Source organism: Phyllobates terribilis, unplaced genomic scaffold (assembly GCF_046119375.1).
Source record: "Phyllobates terribilis strain yellow unplaced genomic scaffold, ASM4611937v1 Scaffold_1__5_contigs__length_1240528914, whole genome shotgun sequence".
Taxonomy (NCBI): Eukaryota; Metazoa; Chordata; class Amphibia; order Anura; family Dendrobatidae; genus Phyllobates; species Phyllobates terribilis.
Window position 1 is genome coordinate 1,067,723,100 of NW_027362761.1, and position 19,421 is coordinate 1,067,742,520.

Below are 19,421 nucleotides of genomic sequence, written 5' to 3' on the forward strand. Positions count from 1 at the left end.
TTTAATTGTGAGCAGCCAGCGTTTCAGTAGACAGAGAAGCGGGATGGTAACACTAATTATGGTGTCATAGCCACTCACCATCTTGGTGGAATCCTTAAAGTTTTGGAGCAACCACGATTCTACAAAAACACTAGTGCACGCCCTCATCATCTCCCGTATCGACCACTGCAACCTCCTGCTCTGTGGCCTCCCTTCTAACACTGTCGCATTTCTCCAATCAATCCTAAACTCTGTTGCCCAACTAATCCACCTGTCCCCTCACTATTCCCTGGCCTCTCCTCTCTGTCAAACCTTTTCCTGACTCCCCATTGCCGAGAGACTCCAGTTCAAATCCCTAAACTTGGCATGGAAAGCCATCAACAACCTGTCTCCTCCATACATCTGTGACCTAGTCTCCCAGTACTTACCTCCACGCAACCTCCGATCCTCACAAGATCTCCTCTTCCCACAATCGCATACATGATTTCTCTCCTTCTCTGGAAATCTCTACCCCAACATTTCTGACTCTCACCTATTCTTGAAACCTTCAAAAGGTACCTGAAGACCCACCTCTTCCGACAAGTGTACAATCTGCAGTAACCCTTGCTCCCCAATACCGCTGCATGACCAGCTCTTTCCTCACCTACTCTATCCTCACCCATCCCTTGTAGACTGTTAGCCCTCATGGGCAGGGTCCTCTCCTCTCCTGTAGCAGTCGCTGTCACATTTTTGTTCAAGATTATTGTAATTGTTTTTGCGATGTATTTGTAAACCCCTTTTTCACATGTAAAGAGCCATGAAATAAATGGCGCTAAATTAATAATAATAATGTGGTTCCGACTCACAGCTACTTAGACTGGACTGTGTGGAAGACAGGGAGGTGGTGGTGGCAAACTGACTGGAAGCATTATCTGCTATCCAACCAACAACCTTTTCACACTGCTCTGCCTTCAAGAGTGGTGTTCCGCGCCCCCGTAGAAATTGAGTCAGGAAAGCAGTTCGACATGATATGGGTGTTTGTTGTGCTCCCTCAGCAGGCACAGTTTCATCTTGCCCACGGCCTCGGCATCTGCGTGCACCATCACCATTACGTCCACTTCCCCGTCCCTTGCCCCTTTGAAATGGAGTTTAATATTTGTCACGTTGCCAAAAATATCTGTATCATTACAGCAGTAATATAGGATCACGTCTGATGACCACGGTATTAGGCAGTGACATGGGAGTCAGAGATGCTTCCAGGGTTCTCCCCCATGCTGTTCCCATGTCTTTTCAGCACTGTATGGATGTGTCTGATCATGTCTCACATACCACATGGCTAGATAAGTTAGTAAAATGTTAAAATGACATTTACCGGTGAATGTATTTTTCACTGTTGAAAGCAAAAGTACAAAAACGCATCAAAAACGCTACGTGTGAACATAGCCCAAGGTGTGGAGGAGTATTTTTGTTTTTGGTTATTTATTTTACCTTATATACAAGTCATTACCCTGGAAAGGATGTCCCTTAACATTTTTCCCAGGAAAATACATTTTGGTTTCGTTTTTGTATGTTTTATTGTGAGTCCGTAAAAGTGGCGTAATACTCTGATAACGTTGTTGACAGCAGTGGCCTGGGAGTCAGAGATGCTTCCATGGGTCTTCCCCATGCTGTTCCCATGACATTTGAGCACTGTTCCCATCGATTTCGGCAATTTTAAGGCCCTCTGCTGACCGCCGGGGGGAGGCGCCTGAAGAATGCTAGAGTTTCCCATAGACTTACATTGGGCTCGTTACTTGGATCGAGCACTTGAGCATTCCAATTTGCTCGACCTGAGCATCGAGCACCCGAGCATTTTAGTGCTCGCTCTTCACTAGATAGGAGTAGACTACACCTAGGTAAGCTGGACTTTGCTTGGAAATCAATGCTGGTAGTTGAATAAAAGTCAGGAGTAGCAAGAGATAATTAGGCAACAGGCTGGTGACGCACCCCCTGGGCCATGTTCAGGGGATACCCGGAGCCGGATTTGGATAGGGGTAGTAGTCCTTGTGGCGGTGACCCGGTCCGTGCCCAGGGTGTCATACTAAGTGGCAGTCTATGGCAGTAGATGTTAACTTGATTGTCGACTACGCCACCCGTTGAGTGCGGCTTTGACGCCGCCGCTGCAGAGCAGTCCGCTGAGGCCGGTGGTACATGTGCAGCAGTGATGGTATAACCCCCAACGGGAGGGGTATGGCCTCAGGGCAGCAGGTGTGGATGATGGGGGTTGTGATGATGCAGAAAGAAGACTCAGAGTCAGGAGATGCAGTTCAGGGTTTTTACTTACTGGTGTTCTTTTGGTCACTCTGGCCTTGAGTGACCACCCGAGCCGTGCTGCGTCCACCAGGTCCTGGACTTGGCTAACCCCCAGGCGATTCCGGAGCGTGGTCCTGAGCTCCCTTCTGACTCTCTCTCTCTCTCTGGCCGTTCCCACCAGGGATCCACCTGTGTCCGGCTCCCTCGGGTCTCTTGTTGGTTGAACCTTCCCTGGCTTCCCTGACCCTATGCTCGGTGTGCCATTCTGGTGGATTTGGTGAGGGTCGTGGCAGATCCTGCCCACGACCTCCGGTTCCTGGCTAAGGTTTGTTTTGGCCTCTGCCAGCTTGGGATCCGGTACCCTTGTCCGCCAACCCTTCACCCTTTTGTCTTTATTCTGGGGTCTTGGGGTTCCCTTCTTGTCTTTCTCTCTGGGTCCTTCTTTTCTCCTCTCTCCCTCTGCAGGCTTGGCTCTGGAGCTGGGCCCAGCCGGAGCCACAGCTCCCTGTCAGCCCTCCTGGCTGAGCTCCTCTGCTCTGCTCCTCAGGCTAAAAAGACCCTGTCCTAAGATGGTGCCCACCATATATACTCCCTCTATGTGTGAGCCCAGGTGACTAGCACCCAATGAGCTCCTAGCTTTACCCAGACTACTCCCCCTATCTGCCCCTACACTACTGGGATGTTCCACCCCCCTCCCACTCCAGCCAGGGACAGACGCTGTCGTACCTGCACATATACTGGTGGGAGTACCGTAGTTCTGTCCCCCGGAAATGGGATGTATGTAGTGCATGCAGCCTACTGAGCTCAGTTCCACACTCCATCCTTACCCGGGAGTGGAATACCACACCTCTGGCTTGAGGTGTAATACCCCTGTAGCAGCCGAATCCTCAGGGTGCTACATTCCCCCCTGGTAAATCACAGCACGTCCTCGGGCTGTAAAAGAGCAAAATATCCAAAAACATACAAAATTTTTGCAAAAACATCATAAACATATAAAACACTATATATATATCAGCAGCATAATACTCTTCATATAAAACTTTTCATTATAAACATTCTTGACCTCTGGCCACTCGTGCAAATTGTGACCTGGTAAGTGCCACAGTCTCTGGTAGAAAAAACAGTTTCCTATAAAACCGGTAGGGGGCACTTTAGGAAGCGCAACTATATACAAGGGAAGGTGGCCGCTCTCAGTCCTCGGCCAGTGGGGAAAAGGGATGGCTGCTCACAGTCCTCAGCCTGTGGGGAGATGGGACACACTGGAACAGTTCACTGGTCCCAACGGGGACTATAATGGTAACAGTTCCTGTACCCTAACGGCTAACTATTTTACAGTTCCATTTACCGTACTTTAGTAGCGGCGTCCTCCTGATGCTTCCTCCCTGTACCCTTCAGACCCGTCCGGGTCCTCTTGCTCCTCCTGACACCTCAGCTCTTTCTCTGTCAGTCGGTGTACATGAAGGGCATAGGGTCCTTTGGCACATTGGTGCCGGGTGAAGGTGACCTCATCACCCAGGTAAAGGTCACGACCTCTGTGTCCCTCCGGTAGGTGGGACTCGACATCTCTTCTGGTCACGAAGACGTCGCCGGGGGTGTGATGATCTCTGATGAAGCCCCAACCGTGCTGCAGTTGGAATTTGATTACAGTCCCGGTGGCACGGGGACCGTGGGCTGCACGGGGGTTCCTTCGGGTCCGGCTCTTTTGTTCTGCACTCTTTACTTGCAGCCGCTCCTCGCGGACCCGCCTCTCTCGCCGTTCCCGGTCGAAAACCTCTAACTGCTGCCGGCAGCACTCTGCACGCTCCGCTGCAGCCGCCCGGGTCTCTTGAGTGAACCCGATGAGGTCTCCTCCAGTGGGGTCCCACGCAAACTGCGCTTCCTCCAGCGAGAGTGGGGTGATCTTGGCGGGCGCCGGAGCCGGGATCAGGGGCTCATCCAGGGGCCTTTCCTTCCGGAGTCGGGGATGGTAGTACTCCGGTGGCCACTCAAAGGGCTGCCCATCCGGGCAAGTGTGCTGGGCAAACAAGTCCTCACCCAGGTGCGGCACAGTGGAAGTTGAGGGCGCGGTGGTGGCAGCGGCGCCCGGGATCACTAGGCCTTGTGACCAGGCTTGGGGTACCCTGAAGGTAAAGGGCACCGTGAAGACGGCGGCGCCCGGGGGCACTCGGCTTTGCGACCAGGCCGGTGGCGTCTCCTGCTTGGCCGCGCTCAGGGTTGAGGCGCGTGACGTCACAGGGGGCGTGGTCGCGGCTCCTGCTTGGGGCCTAGTCTGGAGCGGTAGCGGTGCGGCAACGGGCATGATCAGTGGGACTTCGGGCTCTGCGACGGGGAGCGGGGGTAGGCTTACGGTGGCTGGGCTCGGGGTAGTAACGTCCCCTTTACTTGCCTCCGTCTCTTCAGCTCCCTCTGCGGCGTCGTCTCCGGCCTCCGTCCCTTCTGCATCCTCTTCAGGGGCAGGCGTGCCCCTCGTTGCGGGTGGTGTGCTCCGCTGGCGGGTTCTAGCCTGCTGGGCCATCTCCCTGCTCCACTCCATCAGCGTTTCTCGCTGCACCTGGGCCATCCTCCGTGCGAGGCCCTCAAGCGCGGTCTGTGCACGCTCCCGGTCTCGGGGGAGCTGTGCCAGGATCTCCACCAGGTCTTGTGGGGTGGTTGCTTGCATCAGGCTCCTGACCACAGGGTCGGTGCTGCCTGCCTCTCCCTCCATCTCCGGGTACGGCTCCTCCAGACTTCTCCAAGCTGCTCCCATCTTCTCTCTTTTGTTCTGTCTCCGCCCCCATTGAGGGCGGTCCTGGGGCAACTTGGTGATTGTCAGTTCCAGGGGCAGACCCCCCACGCTGATGGACATCTCAATCATTGCAGTCTCTGCTGGTGGGGGCGGTCTTCGTTTTTGGCGCCCTTCTTGGTCCTGGCCCACGATGGGAGGTCGTCTCTTACCACCCTCTGGCACGCCCATAATGGCGTCCGCTCTGCCAGGGCGGGAAATCTTCTCAGATGGCGGGAACCGCTTCCCAGTGGCGGGAAACACTGCAGATGGCGGGAAAAGACTGCAGATGACGGGCAAATGGCGGGAACCGATCCGAGATGGCGTCCGATGGCGGGGACCCTCCGGAACCGGCGGGAGACTTCTTTTTGAGGTAAATGCGAACTTTTCTTCAGGCACGCAGTACCCGATGGTTGCGGGCACGTGATCCTGCCGACTACGCCAAAGTTGACGCACCCCCTGGGCCATGTTCAGGGGATACCCGGAGCCGGATCTGGATAGGGGTAGTAGTCCTTGTGGCGGTGACCCGGTCCGTGCCCAGGGTGTCAAACTAAGTGGCAGTCTATGGCAGTAGATGTTAACTTGATTGTCGACTACGCCACCCGTTGAGTGCGGCTTTGACGCCGCCGCTGCAGAGCAGTCCGCTGAGGCCGGTGGTACATGTGCAGCAGTGATGGTATAACCCCCAACGGGAGGGGTATGGCATCAGGGCAGCAGGTTTGGATGATGGGGGTTGTGATGATGCAGAAAGAAGACTCAGAGTCAGGAGATGCAGTTCAGGGTTTTTACTTACTGGTGTTCTTTTGGTCACTCTGGCCTTGAGTGACCACCCGAGCCGTGCTGCGTCCACCAGGTCCTGGACTCGGCTAACCCCCAGGCGATTCCGGAGTGTGGTCCTGAGCTCCCTTCTGACTCTCTCTCTCTCTCTGGCCGTTCCCACCAGGGATCCACCTGTGTCCGGCTCCCTCGGGTCTCTTGTTGGTTGAACCTTCCCTGGCTTCCCTGACCCTATGCTCGGTGTGCCATTCTGGTGGATTTGGTGAGGGTCGTGGCAGATCCTGCCCACGACCTCCGGTTCCTGGCTAAGGTTTGTTTTGGCCTCTGCCAGCTTGGGATCCGGTACCCTTGTCCGCCAACCCTTCACCCTTTTGTCTTTATTCTGGGGTCTTGGGGTTCCCTTCTTGTCTTTCTCTCTGGGTCCTTCTTTTCTCCTCTCTCCCTCTGCAGGCTTGGCTCTGGAGCTGGGCCCAGCCGGAGCCACAGCTCCCTGTCAGCCCTCCTGGCTGAGCTCCTCTGCTCTGCTCCTCAGGCTAAAAAGACCCTGTCCTAAGATGGTGCCCACCATATATACTCCCTCTATGTGTGAGCCCAGGTGACTAGCACCCAATGAGCTCCTAGCTTTACCCAGACTACTCCCCCTATCTGCCCCTACACTACTGGGATGTTCCACCCCCCTCCCACTCCAGCCAGGGACAGACGCTGTCGTACCTGCACATATACTGGTGGGAGTACCGTAGTTCTGTCCCCCGGAAATGGGATGTATGTAGTGCATGCAGCCTACTGAGCTCAGTTCCACACTCCATCCTTACCCGGGAGTGGAATACCACACCTCTGGCTTGAGGTGTAATACCCCTGTAGCAGCCGAATCCTCAGGGTGCTACACTGGAGCTTGAGGTAAATGGAAGGTGAAGCAGCTCCTGACAAGCACATAGTTGCTGAGAGCAATGCTATCTCAATACTCAGACACCTCTTGCTGCCTGAGCCAATCTTAAAGGGATCCTTACCACTAATACATGTTGCCAGATCCACAGGCAGCATGTATCAGACCGTGGCCGTATGATTTCAGCTATATATGTTTAACTCAGAAACACTACGGTGTTGCAGAGAAACGCATTGTTTAAAAGCTGCCACTTCTCCCACACAGACCCTTAGAATGACCAGTTTCTCCCTATAAGCGCACACAGGGAGAGACCTGTCAGTCACTGGCAGCAGGCGGGGAGTTGCTGCCGTTAACGTATCTGTCTGATTAGTCTTCTGTGTGGCTCGATCCCCGGAAGCTTTTAAACAGTTTTTCTCTGAAACGCTGCAGTGTATCAGAGTTGAACATACATGGTTGACGTCATACAGCCAGTGTCTGATACATGTTGCCTGTGGATCGAGAAGCATGTATCCACTGTCAGGTTTCCTTTAAAAGGCCTTGAGGGGTGTTCGCTGGATTATCACAGCAATCCGGCATCAACTAGCACAAACAGAACTGGCTATATGGCAAGGGAACAAGGCATTTTTTTTAACCCCTTAACGACCTTGGGTCTTTCTGTTATTGTGTTTTCATTTTTTGCTCCCCTTCTTCCCAGAGCCAGAACTTTTTTCATTTTCATTCAATATGGCCAGATGAGGGCTTATTTTTTGCGGGACGAGTTGTACTTATAAACGCCATCACTGGTTTTACCATATCCTGTGCTGGAAAACGGGAAAAAAATTGCAAGTGCGGTGAAACTGCAAAAAAAATGCAATTCCACAGTTGTTTTTTGGGTCCTTTTTTTTACCACGTTCACTGATTGCTAAAACTGACCTGCCATCATTATTCTCCAGGTCATTACGAGTTCGTAGACACTAAATATGTACAGGTTCTTTTTTATTTAAGTGGTGAAAAAAAAATCCAAAGTTTGCAAAAAAAAAAAAAAAAATGACGCCATTTTCCGAGACCCGCAGCGTCTCCATTTTTCGGGATCTGAGGCTGGGTGAGGGCTTATTTTTTTATTTTATTTTTATTTATACCATTTTGGGGTAGATCCAATGTTTTGATCGCCCGTTATTGCATTTTATTGCAATGTTGCAGTGACCAAAAAAACGTAATTCTGGCGTTTAGAATTTTTTTCTCGTTACGCCGTTTACTGATGGGATTAATTCTTCTTTTATATTGATAGATCGGGTGATTCTGAACGCGGCGATACCAAATATGGGTATGTGGTTTTTTTTATATATATATATATATATATATATATTATTTTGAATGGGGCGAAAGGGGGGTGATTTAAACTTTTATATTTTTTTTATTTTTTTAATATTTTTAAAAACTTTTTTTTTTACACTTTCTGCTTGCTTCTATAGTCTCCATGGGAGACTAGAAGCAGCAGTTGTCTGATTGCTTCTACTGCAAACAGGCGATGAGCAGATCGCTTGTATGCAGGAGAAATGCTCACTTGCTATGAGCGCTGACCACTAGGTGGCGCTCATAGCAATTGAGACATGACAATCATGTGACGAGGTCACCAATGGGCGGGACTCAGGACGCGCTTCCCGGAAGCGCGAGTTAGATGCCGCTGTCACAGATTGACAGCGGCATTTAACATGTTAACAGCCGCGGGTGGATAGCGATTCCACCCGCGGCTGTTGGGGGCACATGTCTGCTGTAATAATCAGCTGACATGTGCTCGGTTGGCTCACCGCCGGAGCCCCCGCTGAACCGGCCTTCCTGACCTGGTGCGTACTATTACTGACCAGGTCGGAAAGGGGTTAAGGTAACATTACTTCTAATTAATAAAATGATATTTCCTCCTTAAAGTTTCACAGCATATTATGGACCCTTTAATTAATTTATAAAATACATTAATTATGAGATCAGGCAATTAGACTTTTTAGTCAACACTATTAATAAGACCATAGATTATATTTTATGAAAATAAAATTAACATCCAGTGACATTTGGAAAGTTCAACAATCTAATAAATTAATGTCTCCAGACCCATGCATGTATACAGACCACACTGTCTCTTTTTTTTATTCTATTACTAATTATATGAATAGTAGTTATTTCAATTTGTTGGTGCATTTTTCCACTTTAGCCTTCATTGTTATAAGTCTGCTATAACTTTCCTAATTAGAATCATGATTACCAGATACTTTATCAATAAGGGCTGGTTAACGCACACATATTGATGGTCCCCGGACCCTTTAGAAGCTGCTACGGTCCTGTTTGACCATTGGTTTCAGGATGATAAGCAGAAAAAAACATCAGGTCAATCACCAATTTCTTACAAAACGCTCTCCAGAATTTGGAGACAAACTGTGCCCCCCTATCGGTTACAATGTTCAAAGGAATGCCATGCAATCTCACCACATGATTGATAAATAACCTGGAAAGCGTCTCCGTATTAGGTAACCCTGATAACGGAACAAAGTGAGCTGTTTACTGAATCGGTCAACCACCACCCAAATAACGGTTTTCTCACTAGACAATGGCAAATCAGTAATGATATCCATGGACAAAGGAGCCCACAGTCTTTCTGGAATAGGCAATGGGGCCAATTCCCTGGCCGGTTATGACAAACTTTAGTGCGTGCGCAAACCTCACAAGCGGATACAACACTTTTAATGTTGTTAAGCATAGCCACCAAAAGAGTCTACATACAGCTTTCTGCGTAGCTTTTGTAGCGGTGCCTGAATAACACCGCAGGACAGGACTCAAATACGGCACAGTAGACGATGAGGTAGAAACAATACACCGGCTTTATTGAGTGACATGGTATTATATGCCGGAAGATAAGAGTAACAGTTATTGTAATGATAATAGAAATAATGGATACAAGAAGAGGTAGCTGGAGCGTGTCACACAAGCTGCACTCCAGCTCTGGCAATGCAGAGTTCAATACAAGTAGAATAAACAATTCCTACAAACTACTCTGTGCTAAATTCCTACCTGGCTTCCGATAATCAGGCCGCGCTGCTACAGCTCCCTAACTAACTAGAGAAATCTACTCTAAACCCTAACACACTTGAACACCGGTGTCATACTCACAGTTCTGTAGCCTTAGACGAAGGTCTCATAGATGCTGTGAGGTCCTGATGTAGCAGAGCCGAGTTTGTTGTGTTGAGCTCTTCCTTCAGATTAATGGATCCGTCCTTTTCCGGATCCAAGCAAGTCTCTTTCCCACTTTCAATGTACAGGGGTTACTGGTACCACAGAGTTGTTTTCCTCCCTCAGGTTACAGGTGCTTGGGGAGGACTACCCTGGCTGTGCAATGCACCTCCTTCCTTTTGACATGGTCCTGGAGATCGATCCTGTGGTAAACTGGCACTATCTTCTTCCTTGTCAGGACACATTTATTGCCTTGCCTGTATCCCACAGGGCAGTACAAGTCTCACTCAAGCAAAAGTCTCTCACAGCACACGAGTCCCCCTCTTTACTTCCTGAATGGACACTTCCTGCTCCTAGTCCAAACCAACACACTGCAAACTCCAGAGAAGAAAGGACTAGTCCAAGTGCACACAAAGTAGATGGGAGCATTATCTCTTCAAGTCATAGTGCAATTCAATTGTTAGGCTGTCTGGGGCGTAATCTTATGTGACAAGCAGAAGTAGTCGTGTTGCTTTAAAAGCATTCAGCAACTATTAGAAGTAACACAAGCACAGTAGACAGGAAGTGTTGTGCTCCAGAAGCATCCAGCAGCATCCAGCAACTAGAGGGGTTAAAACAGTCACAGGAGAAGGGGAGTGTTTTAGCAGAGCCCCAGGGGGATTGTGGGGAAGTTGTTAACTGTCTGGCTGGAGCCGAAGAGAAAGGATGTGTGTGTGTTATGTATCTCACAGATGCACCCCTGCAAGTGAAAAGGATTCAAGTCAGGAGCGAAGCTAAGCACAGGTCAGGTAGAGTTCCTGAACTAACAGTGCAGAGAACTGTGAGGCAGAAAGATAAGGACTAGAAGAAATTTTGTCACAGGGATCATCTCCATCAGCAAACCTTCCCCCACCCCTCCTCCATCTCACTGTGCTGTAAAGCATGCTGTGTTCATTAATGTGCCTTTGCATGGAACTGTGCTGTCCTGTACTACTGGGAAGACTGTGAACTGCTGTGCTGCTAAGGAAACTGTACTGTTTGTCACTGGAGCCTGTTGCTCATAAGACTTAACTTGCACTGGCTGTGTGGCTTCTTATTAAATGCTACTGTTCTACCATTTATGAGGACTCTTGTCAAGTGTGTCTGGTCAACAAGTGAAACAACCTATGTGTCTGTGCCTGAGGGTCAATACCCCTGTGTGCCTGAGAGAAGCTGCAGCACATGGTGTATGGTCGCCATGAGTAACGGTTCCCCTAGGATTCCAAAGAATTCATGTAACCTGTCTCGCCCCTATCTGAACCTTGCGGCGCGCGTGTAACATCTACCTCAGTGAAGATGGTATCCTGTATCGTAAAGGAGGACAAAACCGGCAGTTGGTACTACCCACAGTATTCCGTAGGTTGGTCTTCAATGACCTCCATGAAAACATGGGACACCTTGGAGTGGAAAGGACAACAAATTTAATCCGTGAACATTTCTTCTGGCCATACATGCAGAGAGATATTGAGAGGTATGTGACCAGGGAGTGTGGGTGTCTGAAAGTTAAACATCCCAACACATCAACCCAGGCACCTATGGGCAACATCCAAATTATGTATCCATTTGAGATGGTCTCAATAGACTTTCTACATCTCGAGACGTGCAAGGGTGGTTACAAATACATCTTGATGGTGATGGACCATTTCACTCGATTTGCTCAAGCATATGCCACCGCCAATAAATCGGGTCGAACTGCAACAGAGAAGATCTTCAATGATTTTGCTTTGAGGTTTGGGTTCCCTACGAGGTTACACCACAACCAAGGAAGTGAATTTTAGAACCCGCTCTTTGCCAATCTAGGAAAGTACTGTAGAATTCAGAGATCCCACACAACGCCCTATCATCCAGAGGGTAATGGACAAGTTGAACGTTTTAACCGAACATTATTGTCGATGTTGCGCACCTTAACAGCTGATGAGAACAAAGACTGGAAGAGTTCTCTGTCAAAAGTGGTACATGCCTATAACTGTACAAAGAGCGATGCAATGGGTTACTCACCCTTTTTACTATTGTATGGACGATCGTCAAGACTGGCAATCGACATCATGTTCGATACTTCAGTGTCAGAGACTTACAGAATGTATCCGGAGTATGTTCGGAAATGGAAAGAACAGATGGCAGAGGCATACAACATAGCGTCCAAAGTGGTTACGCAAGGACAGAGCAAGAGTAAGGAGTACTATGATCGAAAATGTTATGGAGCAGAATTGGCACCGGGAAGCCGAGTGCTAGTCAAGAATGTACGTGATAATGGCTGTCCAGGAAAACTTTGTTCACACTGGGAAGACAAGATGTATGTGGTTGTAAGGAGGAAAGCTGATGACAACCCAGTGTATGAAATTCGATTGGAAAAGGGAGACAAGAAAACCAGAATAATCCATCGGAATTCATTACTACCCTGTGATTATCTCCCACCACAACAAGATTTCTCAGAAGTAGACCGACATCGTCCGAGATCAACTAAGGGATCACCACAGACTGAAGCTCCTGAGGTGGATAGTGACTTTGAAAGTACCGATGGAGAAGAACACACCGTTGTATTTCTCGGACCGGCAAGGAGAGGGATGTACCATCCTCAGGAGAGTGAACTAAGTCCTGAGGCTCCAGAGTTCGTACAAAGGAGGGATATGGTTGTTTGTTTTTTTATGTTAAGGTCAAGGGATTCAGGGACTGAGAGGGTAATAAAAAAAATTGTAGAACCGTGTGTTTTTTATTTTAAAATACTTTATTCTGGCCGTGTTTTTATTGAAAAGGTGGCGACCATTTCACTATGCAGTTAGTAATGGGGGCGTCTCATAGACGCCCCCACTACTATCCTGGGCTTCACATCAGCTGCCAATACAAGGCTGACATGAGCCCCAACCACATTACCCCACTCGCCACCGCTACAGGGCAATGGGAAGAGCGGAGGCTAAGCACCAGATTTGGCACATCTTATGGATGCGCCATTTCTGGGACTGCTGAGGGGTGATGTTAATAGCCGCGGAGGGGGCTAGTATCCATGGCTCCTTCCCTGGCTATTAATATCAGCCCGCAGCTGTCTAGTTTAGCCTAATTTAGATTTTATAGGGACAAAAAGGAATCCCAGCACTCACAAGTGGTGAATTAATCTGGTTTATTTCCACATCTCAAAATGTTTCAGCTCATCCAGAGCCTTTGTCAATTGACAGGCTCACAGCTGCCGCTTAAATTACATGAATAAAAATGCTAATGAAGATTTCGTGAATGGGACTAGCTGACACCTAGCTCTTTTGTTTGGTTATGACAAGGTGTCAATCAGACCTCTTCATGACCAAACTTAATTAAAGTAAAGTAAAGAGTTAAATAAACACACAGACACAGAGTAAACACGTTATTTGAAATACAACAGACACATTATTTAATCATTCAAATGAACCAATATACTCACCCCAGTTCTGATGGTAATCCAAGGTCACCAAATAACTTTATTTAGCTCCGAAAAGCATTCATTGATGAACAAAAACGCTTCAAAAATGCTTCAAAAACAAAAAAAGCATGCGTTTTTTCTGCCAAGGAGAAGCAGAAATACACAGGAAATTTTTGCTTCAAATACGCACCGTGCACACATAGCCTTACAGTGCCCAGTACGTTGTAGTGCTCAGTACGTTTTAGTGCTAAGCTCACAAAATGACAAACATGTGGACGCTAAATGTGGGCATACTGGGGCTAAGAGGGGAGAGCGGCATCTGAATTTGGGAGCTCAGAATTTGTTGAATTTCTTTTGAAGGGCAAGGAGCTGTTTTGCATTTCCAGAGCCTTTGTACTACCAGTAATGTGGAAGACCCCTATATTTCCGTTAACAGATGACATACCTGAGTGAGGACTTGCTTTTTTCGTGTATTGATTTGAAGCTTTTGTTGACAACATTTTACATAACATTTTGGATCACATTTATCCTGCGCTCTTCGCTGAGCACTTACCATCTAAATCTAAACCTAAATCTCCGAACGACATGATTCAGATGAACCCCCGAGGGATCCATTCACTGTAATGAGGCAGCAGAGTTACTCTTGACTCCGTCTGGCCTCTGTTCATCGTTGTGCTTCTTTTCAGAAGTGCACAAAACTATGGTCAACCGTGCATAATGCACGCCTAAAAAGATGGACACCTCCGAATCATAGGATAGACTACGTCCACTGTGTCTTCATCTGTCTCATTATAGGTAATCTTCTGTTGAGATTTCTGTATGAATCACATATTTCAGATTTACACAGAAAGCCCGGTGTAACCGCTAAGCATAGAGCGCAGGATAAATGTGAGCCGAGCCTTACTGCGATCTTTGGGAGGTAGAATGAAAAAATCAACAACAAGTAAAGAATTGGTTTTATTTATTTTTTACGCAATTCCACATGTGATATAAGTGATTAGACGACTTTATTCTTTCGGTCTGTGCGATTACAGCGATACCAGATTCATAGTTTTTTTCAATTTGGCTGCTGTCACATGCTAAAAAACACTTTTTATTGCAGCCCCATTTTTTGAGAGCTATAATTCTCCTATATTTCTGCCAACAGAGTCATATTAGGGCTTGTTGTTTGCAGGATAAGTTGATGTTTTCATTGGTAACATTTTGGGCACATAACCTTTTTTGATTGCTTTCTATTCAGATTTTTGGGAGGCAGAATGAACAAAAAGCAGCAATTCGGGAACTGTATTTTGAGTTTTTTTTAATTCCGTTCCGCGTGTGGTAAAATTGATAAGGCAGCTTTATTCTTAAGGTCAGTGCGATTACAGCAATACCACATTTATACTGACACACAAGCCTGTTAGACCATGATCTCAGCATGGTCTAATATGCTTACTAGCCTGGTGACCCGGAGGGGAAAAGGAACCACCTCCCTCTCTCTGAGTCTAAATGCTGCTATCGATATTGATCGGGACATTTAGAGGGTTAAACTGCCAGGGTGTCAGCTATGATGTTAGCTGAACACCCAGCGGCGAACACGAGTGAGCGCAAAATCGCCATGACGTACTCTGTACGTCATAGGTCGGGAAGTCATTCCCTTCTGGGTATGTCAAAGGTTGGAAATGGGTTAAAATTAAATATATGGCTCAAAGCTGTGCACATCCCTGGTAAGAGCAATTTGGCGGCTGATTCGCTTTCTTGCTTTTAGTTCAACAAGTTCTTTAGCCTCGTATCAGAACCAGTGGGAGAAGATTGCCCGCACTATTTATGACTGATTTGGTCATAGTTTTGGAATTATTACAGCGGTCGGTCGGCTACGCGGAAAGGTTACATATCGGCATGTGAGCTGTGTTCCAAGTTATCTGTTGGTAAACAGAGAGGTTTAGAAGTTCAGAGCAAGCCGCATAGATATTTTGTATGAAGCTATTTAAGAAGTGGCTGGCCTATACCACAGTGGGAAAAACATTAGCGGATGTGTATTTTTTTCTTAAACTACTTAAAGGTCAGCAACCTTTAAATAGCTATTTTCTTATAAAATAATTATTGAAAGGATCACTGTCTCTGGGATGGTAGATATCCTATTACTTCCGATATCTTGAGAAATCGCTATATGGTATCGCATTCATGCTGTTTTAGTGAAATTGAGTCATTGCTTTTTTCTACAACATGTTCATTATTGTTTTTCGGTGCATTGCGCAATGGCGAGTTGTTACCTCAGAGTTACCGTAAAAGGGAAGTGTTATTGACGCACCCCCTGGGCCGTGGGGTACTTGGTGCCGGGCAGGTCGTTGCTAGGGGAGATGTCACAGTGGCGGTGACCCGGTCCGTGACCCAGGGCGGTCAATCAAAAGGGGAATATTTACAGGGGATTTATAGTTTTTATATACAGTTCGTGACGCCATCTGTGGTATGCGGCTATATGGAGCCGCCGCTGCGGAGCAGGTACTCTGGAGCTGGTGTAAATGCAGCAGAGTTGGCTTAGCTCTCCACAGGTAGAGCTTAGCTCCAGGGCTGTGCGGAGTTGTTATGGATGTTGCAGTGTAGTGCAGGGGGTGATGGCGCAGCAATAATTTCACAGAGACAGTGGGGTGCAGTCCTCAGGGTTTACTCACAGTTGTTAAGCTCCTCTGCACTTTCCGGATTATGACCTCCCACGTCGCGCTGCGTTCACCAGGCAGGGGTTCAGCAAACTCCCAGGTGTTTCAAGAGTGCCTGACAGGACCCCGTTCTATATTCCTTTCTCAGCCGTCTTCCAGCACTGGCCCTCACCCTTCATGCCCTGCGCCTCGCCAAACAATGTCCCAAGCCGGTATCCTCGGATCTTTCTGGGCAACCTGGAGTTCCCATGATCCTATGTGGTTACCTTTTTGGCGACTTGAGTGCGGATGTGGCAACTGCACCCTGAAAGTACAGAAGCCTCCTGTTTCCAGTTGAACTTTGTAATTCTCACTGATTAGGGGCCGGTCCCCTCTGCGGCTCGATCCCTCCACCGCCTGGCAGATTCGGGCGTACGGGTGGCCTCCAGCACTGCCCATACCCCTGGGATCCCTTTTTTGTTCCTGGAGCCTTTCTCCTGCTCCTCTCCTCCTCAGTCTGTCATGAGCCTGCATTTGACTGTCAGTTCCTGCATTTGACTCGCCCAGGGGGATATGGGGGACTCGGTACCCGGGCTTTTACCTTCTTGGGAGGTCACGGCAGTCGGCTCCCGGGCGCGTAATCTGGGGTCACTCTTTAAAAGGGGCTTGTTACTTGAAGGGATGAATAACAGTTTTGTCTCGTGACGCCACCTGTGGTTCCTGGTAATGGGTACCAGCGCTGCTGCAGACCTCCGGGGTGATGGGATGGCAGCTGGGATGCTTCGGCTCCCCACAGGCAGAGCGGGCCCCCGGGGCAGGGTTGATGGAAGAGATGCAGGTGAGAGGTGGCCCGGTCGGGTCAGGGGGAATGACGGACACGCACACAGGGGATTCGCTTCAGTACCTTTACTGGTGTAACGGCAGGTATGGTCCAGGGTACTCAGTAGGAAGGGTGCACTTCTGGACTCTTCCCAGTGAGCGGGTAGCAGGCCTCCTGGTCCATTTCCTCCTCTCTCTAAAGCTCCTGGCCAGCCTGGAACTAGGCCTAGCTTCTGTACTGTTTCACTCTCTCACCTGTCGGCTTGGAAGTAGAACTTTTCTCTGGCAACCACTATCCCGAGATGCTGGGGCCTTCGTGGTTTCTAGTTCTGTAAATGATTATAGCTTCAGGTTGACCAGGGGTCTGTAATCCTCCTGGTATGCCGGTTATCCCTACTGGGTGTAGAGGACCCTGTAAGCACGGACCCGGTGTCCGGTTTGTGTTCTGGGGTGAGCTTAATATGCTCCTCTTCCCCCTTAACTCCTCTCTCCTCTCCTTGCCTCCGGCCACACTCAAGGCCCTCAGCACAGCAGCTCAACAGGTGCTGCCTCTTCGCTGATCTCAAGTGCCAGCACACTCTGCCTCCCTAACTCCACCATCCAGTATATATATCCCTAACAGGGCGCCCTCTGGTGGTATAAGGTGGAAGGGTGGAGGTGTCTGTGTGTAGTAAGGGCCTCTTGTGGAGAAGTCCGTCCATGCACCCTTTTGGGTCCTGTGGTACCTGTGTGTAGCAGGGTGCCACATTCCCCCCTAGTACAATTCAGTACTACTGGACTGAAGCATTTTTTTGTAAACAGGTCACAACAACAATTACAATAACAATAACATATATCAAAGTTACAGTGAGTCCCATAACCAGGTGTCCATCTCACTGGTGAAGGTGCAACATGAGTAGCATGAGGGACCCGTCCGAAAACCCTCCACGTAGGCCCTGGGCGTGGCTACAGGGCATAAGTGATCCAGGTGTTGGACCACGTCTTCGGCCACGCCAAACGGGCTTTTGTTCAGTGGTCTTTTAATATAAAACCAACAGGGGGCACTTTAATAAGTGCAACTATTTACAATGGACAGTTTTTGGCTGCTCACAGTCCTCAGCCTGCAAGTCTTTATACCCTTTAGGGGTAACTAAATGCATAACTTTTCCAATTCACACAAACAATGCTATACCCTTCCGGGTAGCTATTTACACTGTAGGCATTTTGTACCTTGTTCCCTATACCTGGTGGAGATTTGGCCTTGTGTGCTGCGTGTGGATCTACATAGCACTGGGGTGACACTGGTGTCTGTGCATGCACTATCCGCTAACCTATCAGGTCTACGTGCGGGTAAGTTATAGAATTGCATCAACATCGCTATAGGACTGGCAAGTGCACTGTTTACTGGACACTCAGGCTCTGTTTCAACTGGTGATCCTCCTCTTACTGGGAACTCTTTCTGTTCCTGAGCAGGTTCTTCCAGGGTGCTCACAGGTTCTTCTTGTGGTGGAAGTTCTTCTGGTGGCTGACAGAAGTGCATCACTGGTATGATAACTGCTCCATCAAGTTGAGGCCAGTCCGCGGGGAAGTCTCCTAGGACTGTATGAACTACATCTTCCTTTGGGTTTTCCGGTATTATAAGAGGTACTCCTTCCTCCTGTGTCTTCAGTAGACCTGGGCACAATTTCAAGTGGTCTCTTGGGACTGTTGTGGTTGTCCTACCTCCATCCTTGCTGATCAGGCAGGTTTTGGTGTTGTCAAATCTGGAATTTAACACGGTGTAGGGCTTTCTTTCCCACTGGTCATCGAGCTTGTGACCTCTTCTTTTCCTCTTTAGCACTATTTCTCCTGGTGCCAAGGGTTCTGCTGGTGCATGCTTGTAATACTGGTCTTCTTGTCTTTCCCTGACTTTGTTTAAGCTGTCTTCAACACAGGCCTGTACTTTCCTGTACTGCTCTTGTCGATTCGTGTCCCAGTCTTCAGTGGACATATCTGCAGCAGGTTCTACCACTCCGAGTTCCAGGTCCATGGGCAATTTTCCAGGTCTTGCTCTCATGAGGTACGCGGGGATACAATTACTAGAACTCACAGGTATGTGGTTATACAGGTCCACCAGGTCAGATAGTTTGTCTGGCCACTTGGTTCCTCTCTTCCAAAGGTAGGGTTTTTAACCGGTCAAGGACGATGTTATTCATTTTCTCGCACATACCGTTGGTCCGAGGATGATATGGTGTAGTCCGGATCTTCTTGCATCCATACAGGTGACAGAATTCTTTAAACAGCTCAGCTTCAAAGGCAGGGCCTTGATCTGTTAGCACCTTGTCCGGGTATCCATGGGGCCTGCAGAAGTAGGTTTGGAATGTTCTTGCTGCAGTTTCTGCTGTCAGATCCTTGACAGGGGCTACCACCAGGAACCGGGAATAGTGATCCACCATGGTCAGGGCATAGGAATAGCCTGATCTACTTGGCAACAGTTTGACGTGATCCAGAGCGATAATCTCCAGGGGTTGGGTTGTTTTGATGGACTGCAAGGGTGCTTTCTGACTTCCGTAGTCTTTCCTTCTGAGGCTACAGGGCCCACAATTCCGGCACCACCTTTCTTTGGAACTCCGCATTCCAACCCAATAGAACCGGTCCTTCAGCAGGGTTTCCAGCTTCTTCCAGCCAAAATGACCTGCTTGGTCATGGTAGGCCTCTAGCACCATCTGGATATCCGTCCTAGGCACTACAATC